The sequence below is a fragment of the Lepisosteus platostomus genome, chromosome 7 (assembly GCF_059453375.1).
Source record: "Lepisosteus platostomus isolate fLepPlt1 chromosome 7, fLepPlt1.hap1, whole genome shotgun sequence".
NCBI lineage: Eukaryota > Metazoa > Chordata > Actinopteri > Semionotiformes > Lepisosteidae > Lepisosteus > Lepisosteus platostomus.
The window spans coordinates 50,942,617-50,948,616 of NC_142617.1; the positions used below are offsets into that span (position 1 = coordinate 50,942,617).

At 46.1% G+C, this 6,000-nt stretch overlaps 1 protein-coding gene across 4 annotated transcripts in view; it reads right to left on the minus strand.

Annotated features, from left to right (window-relative positions):
• The window catches only part of megf11 (multiple EGF-like-domains 11), an 88,654-nt gene extending 82,985 nt beyond the window's left edge, over positions 1-5,669 (minus strand). For 3 of the 4 annotated variants that reach the window (XM_088641061.1, XM_088641063.1, XM_088641060.1), the window contains exon 1: positions 5,328-5,669. The gene's annotated coding sequence lies outside the window, so the exon portion shown is untranslated. The remainder of the gene's footprint in view (positions 1-5,327) is intronic. The other variant, XM_088641062.1, reaches the window with a different exon arrangement.
• Between the last annotated feature and the right edge of the window lie 331 nt (positions 5,670-6,000).

Here is a 6,000-nt window from a genome sequence, read left to right on the forward strand (position 1 = left end):
GCAGAGGCACTTTCGAGTCTTTCATCTGCTCCTTCGCCGCGTCCCCTGCCCTCACCCCGCTGCTGAATAAATCAAAGAGCCAGAGCCGGGGGGCACCTGGAGTTAATGGAGTTGTGCTGTATTTTATCTCTGCGATTTGTTTCTTGCAGCTCTTGTTCACCGTACTCGGCTCACCCTACTCAGCTACATATTCATTCACGCCCGCTGGAAAAACAAAAAGGCACCGCATGGTACCGCTGACACTAATATCCTCTCCCTCAGTTCTTGAGATATTACATTAACTTACCTGCTGTCCTGCTGGGTACTCCAGCCACAAAGCCAGTGTCTGGCTCTGATTTCTAGAAATTCCAGCATGAAATTAAATGTAACGTGTCCAGTGTAACAAAGCTTGGTGGAACACTGAATAAGAAAACACTCTTCACACAATTCATTTTGTAAACCATCTACATTAAACAAACAAGAGCTGTTTTCACATTCATAAATACGTTATTGTAGAGCCAGGCGTGTCAGTCTATAGGTAAGGTCTGAATCCTAATGCAGTATTGACTGTTCTATGTCATTTCCAGAGTAAAGGACATAGACGCACATATAAATACATAAATATCCTAGCACACAAACAGAATATGAATTGCAGTACTGGGTACAGCGCACATTCCTTTGCAATAGAAATTGAAACATGCCAGAACGCCAATACATTGTGTCCTTGGAAATTGTAATGACTGCATTCTGCAGCCAGCTCTCCATCATTAATCAACACTAATTAAATTTATTGATCCAACCAAACATTCGGATTTCCGATTGAAAGGGTTTACTAGACTGTAAACCACAGAAACTGGGCAGGGAAACATCCCGCGGAATGAGCAAGCGGCTCCTTTTACCCTTGAAGGAGATGCGCAGACGGCTCAGGTAACTTTCACAAAGGAAGGGGAGAGAAAAGGGGAGCCCGAGCACAGCGGCTTCGGAGGAGTTCTGCCGCAGACGGAGGTCTGAAACGCGTCTGCCTGCGCCCAGCTGCTTCCCCGAGTCGCTGCAGTGCGATCCCAGGCAGGACCTGCTTTAGCTACAGTACCTGTGGTTTCCAAAGGTCCCTGGCACCTATGGCCCACATGCCTTTAAATTGTGCAGATTGCTAGCAGACCTCAAAAAAATGTTTTTTTTTAAAAAAAACGGCCAACTACCCTACAGACGACATCACAGTAAGACTAGAACAATAAGAACTCAAGAGTTAGTTTCCGATAATTAGTAAATGAAAGCATTTGTGCATCTCAAGCATAATGTTTTAGATTCTACCTTTGGGGATTTTACAATTACTCATACAGAAAGCTGAGTGACGGGCATCTTCAGAAAAAAAAAAGAAAGCTGTTTTAATTATACTAAAAGCTTAGGTCTTCGGACCAGAAACAAAAGCTGCATTGCTGTATTGCCAAAGTGCAGTTATGACGAATGCCCCAGTGACAGACCGCTACCGTTCGGTTAACGATTCCAAAGCCATGCATGAGGACTGTGCCCAGCACTTCCCCGAGAGGGCCTCGCGCACGCGCCTTCCAGGCGACTTGCGCGGGACGGGGCCCTGCTCCTCGAGCTGGGCACAGTGCCCAGCGTCTCCTCCCGGCCGGGTCACGACCGGCCGAACGGGGCTCCCAGTTAGCCCAGCCTGACCACTCTTCCAGGCATTCGGAAGGGCCTCGGTGGCCTGCCCGTACAATGCCACCTGCTGGTGACACCTGGCCAAATTCATCAATTCCGCGTCACGGGAAGGAAAACAAACAGCCTCGGGACACGCGCGCCAGCATGCTGCAGCTGGGCCCCGGGTATTGCCCAGCGACGCTGAAGCATGAAGGAGGCAGGCTGGAGCCCTGCTGGATCAGACAAGACAACCGCTGCCCTGCTGGCCTACCACAGGGCACGCTGGGAAAGGCAACTGTACAGGGTCCTCAAACACGACGAGCCAGAGGAACTCTCATCCTCCTCGTTTTCACACGGAAACACTGCAGCACGATCACTAACATCACCACCGCTTAGCTACCTCAAATAGTAAGGAATACCACTGAGCTCACAGCCGTACCCATGGCCAAGTCCAAACGTCTCTATTCGAGAAAAGGGTCATTAACGATGGACAGTACTAACACCAGACTGATGAACCAGTGAAGCTGCTCATTTCCCCAAACTCATCAGGAGTATGTGGTGGACACTTAGCTGGCAAATTTGTTAACGATTCTAGATTCTCTTTCTCCATCTGAGTTTCCCCAGTGGGGTTTCTCCGACGGTGTGGTCTAAAAAAAAGGATTTTAAAAGCCATGGATCAGCTCTCAGAAAATTATACGGCATTTAATTTTCAAAAGACGTGCTTCTCCTCTAAAGACACCCAATGTGCAGTAAAGGGTTTACTCCATATACTAAACAGCAACAGACACTGGGGCCCAGTCTGTATCACCTCCAATTGTCTGAGGCATAGGATCAAACTAAAATAAATATTCTTAAATAAATGCTGAACGAAAGGATATTTGTCTTCTGCTGGTGTTGGTTAGAGTGCTTATTATATTCTGTAAGTAACATCGGGGTACAGGTGGAAACAGTGAGAAAGGAGAAAAGGAATGTCTAAGGGCCTAGAAATCAGAAAACAATAAACAGGTTTTTTAAAACACATTTTACATGGTCATATATGTAGACACATTAGAGTATACAATTAATAAAAGTTCGATTAGCTACTAGAAACCAAAGATGCCCGATAACAAAACACAAACAAGAGAAAGCCACTTGGCTCATGTACTTAATATTAGGACCAATTGTTAATAATAATAATAATAATAATAATAATAATAATAATAATAATAATAATATCACTTTATTAACCCTTTACAATTTATTGCATTAGGAATGATCTTTTCGCATATCCCAGCTTACTCTCCATGAGACACAGAAATCAGTTAATAAGTCATTAGAAGAATTAGTCATTAGAAGAATAACCATGCCAAGTGCTAATTCTTCACCTGCGAGAGCTTGTCAAGATCGGATAGTCTCCCCATGCATTTAAATCTTCTTTTAATATAAAAAAGATTTATAGAATTAACACGACAATGATATAACACAACAGACAACAGCCTCAGCACCCGCCGTCTGAGCCGGCTTCGTCTTTCTTGCTCAAGGGAGCCATCTAGCGGCGAACACCAAGGCCGCCACCCGCCACCGTGCTCTTCCACTCCCCTGTCGCGCGCTTTCCTAATGACAACGGCAGATCAATAGCGATTCCATTCGCCAACCCCCCTCGTGAAGGGCAGTCAGCTCACCTCACCACAGGAAACAGACAACGGAGACCCTCCGGTCCAGCTCAGTCGGAGACCCCACATCGCTTTCCTATCGACTGGCTCCTAGCCCTGCACGACACAACGTTCATTGTCGCTGGAGCGAATGAAGCTGAAGTACTTCGGAAACACCAGACACATGCTTTGGATCAAAGACGGGGGAAAGGAGACAACCATATTGAAAGAAACTTAGTAAAAGTCTATGGAGGTATTGGAGGGACGCCCTCTGTATCTCCCTGTGTATTAGAAACGAAGGCGTGACGGTAACCCTCTGCGTTTTGATCGCAGAGACGCTACTGTTATCTAAATTGCGAGTTACAGTGAGCGCAGATCTGAAGAGTGGTTTAAAATAATCCTGTGCATTTTTCTGTGCTTAATGATGACACCAGGGAAATCAGTTCCCTGACACTGCGCAGTACAATAAAATTATTTATAACGCCCATGATGTATCAATTAGAAGAATTGGCAAGTCCCCCGCGGAATCCCAGCCTTTTGAAAGAGAACGGTCCTTCGCTTTTAACGTCAGTCTAGGGAGCTCGTCCAGCATCTCCGTTAGGACACTGCGATTAGTGTATATCCCGCACCCACAACCCACCTTTCTATACATACACGAATGTTATAACTCTTGAGGACTCGCGGTAACTGAGCTTGAAAGACTACCTCAAGAACCGGAGAGTTCAGTCAACATTCAAAGCGGACACCTTTTACGACTCAAAAACAACATTAGTGTTAACTGCGAGCGATCCCCTCTGTCATCGGGAGTAAAAGTATTCACACTGATCAGCTAAAGCACTGTGTAATGGGGGGAAAACAAACACATTACCGCAATTTCCAAAAGACCATTGAAGCTGGTAAGATAGGACACACATGTGACCTCATCAATTGACGTTAATTTTACAAGAGTGTTAGAGTCCTTTTTATCCGGTTAAAGCCCAGTCACGGCTGTGCAGGTCTAGTGCTATAGCGTGCTCGTCGATATAATTCGGCTACACCCGACCTCGCTTTGCGGTGCTTGGACCGTAACAGTGACTCAGAGCACCGCCACAGCCGGGATATCGACGCTGTCCTGTCTGTCGGGCACACACCCCTGTGTAGCGATACCGTCTCTGTCTGGATACTGGGCAGTGAATCCGGGGGTGTCGGACATCACACGGCCAGGCAGCTGCGGTTTTTGTTAGTTTCCTCTAATTCGCACACTTACTGGACCTCCACTCACTAGTGTTTACTCACTAGTAAAGACACGCGCTTCGCAATCATTTCGACGCAATTGGCGCGCAGTGCATGACAGTGCGCCGTGTTGTACAGGACGCTGGCAATATTTGAAAGACAAGTATCATCAAGTTTAAACGAATTCAAATCACCGGAGAACAGTGCGAAGAGCCACTACAGGAAACGTTTATGTAAGACGTGCTAAACGACGTATTTTTCCTAATTCAGTGGTTAAAACATCAAAGGTGCTGTACTTTCGCCCAAATCTCGGGTTTTGCGGTATGTTAACTAAATTAGTTTGAGGTGTTACCACCCTTTTAATACGTGTCCTGGGAAGTCAGCGAAACTAGAACCTCTGTCCCACCCGAACCGTCGGGAGTGGGTTTCGCAACAACGTCGTCCTCTTCCACGCTCATTCTCATCTGGCACCCGTGCATTTCGTACTCGTTTAAAAATACCATTCTCTTCACATTCTGACCTAACGTTTGTTCTTATATGAAGCGGTTATCGCTACGGGGTTTATTTTTCACAATGTTAAGGCTTCCCGCGGCAAGTGCTGAGAGAGTCAGAAATACCGTCTTTCGGAAATTGGACAGCACAACACTACACAAAGAACACAACACCGCTACTCACACTGCTGCCGTACAAGAAACGCTCCTCACAACTCGGAGACACAGCGGTTTTACTGAAGCACCTGTGATTGCGGAAGCTTTCTGACAGCAAAATGCAGAATACAGCATTAAACGGGGCTTGTATAAGCAAGACCTGTAAACTTAATTTAACACATCAAACAAGCGATAACATAACTTTGCATACCTAGTAGAAGTCGTTCAGCATCTCTTCCTATAGCTGACACCGTTAAGTCTGGATAACGTATTATCATACAGCGACCCCGGTTTGGCAGGTCCAATCTGCTATGTGCGAGCTGTAAGAAAATCCTGAATTTGTTTAACAGGGCGAACTCCTATAGCTTTTGTTTGTCGGTTGTTCCGAAGGCAGACGTGTGATGTTTGTGATGTCCGTCTTCCCTGGTAAACCTCCTCGCCTCGAGCTCCTCGCGACTCCTCTGAACGCGGGTCGGAGCGCGGCCCATTTTAAACACCTTTGACGTCACAGGCGCCGGCGTGCGACTGGCTCGTGCCCAGCGTTAAACTGCTGTTGCCGGAAGTGTGCGCTAGATCGGGGATTGTGTACACGTTCCATATAGCGGCAGAATGTTTCACCTGAGGACATACTGCTTTTTAAAAGAAAATAATCGTGTACGGTATTACAGCACTCCTCACAAAATAAAAGTTTCATTAAACGTTGGTACATTGAAGTGAATCATAGATAAAGAGGAAGCGTGTCGGTGTTCGTGTGCTCGGTGCTATTTATGAAAGTCAAGAGACAGCATAAGATAAGATAAGATCACTTTATTGGCCATATACAATTTCTTGCATTAGGAATTTGTCTTTTCGCATACCCCAGCTTGCTCTCCACGAGACACACA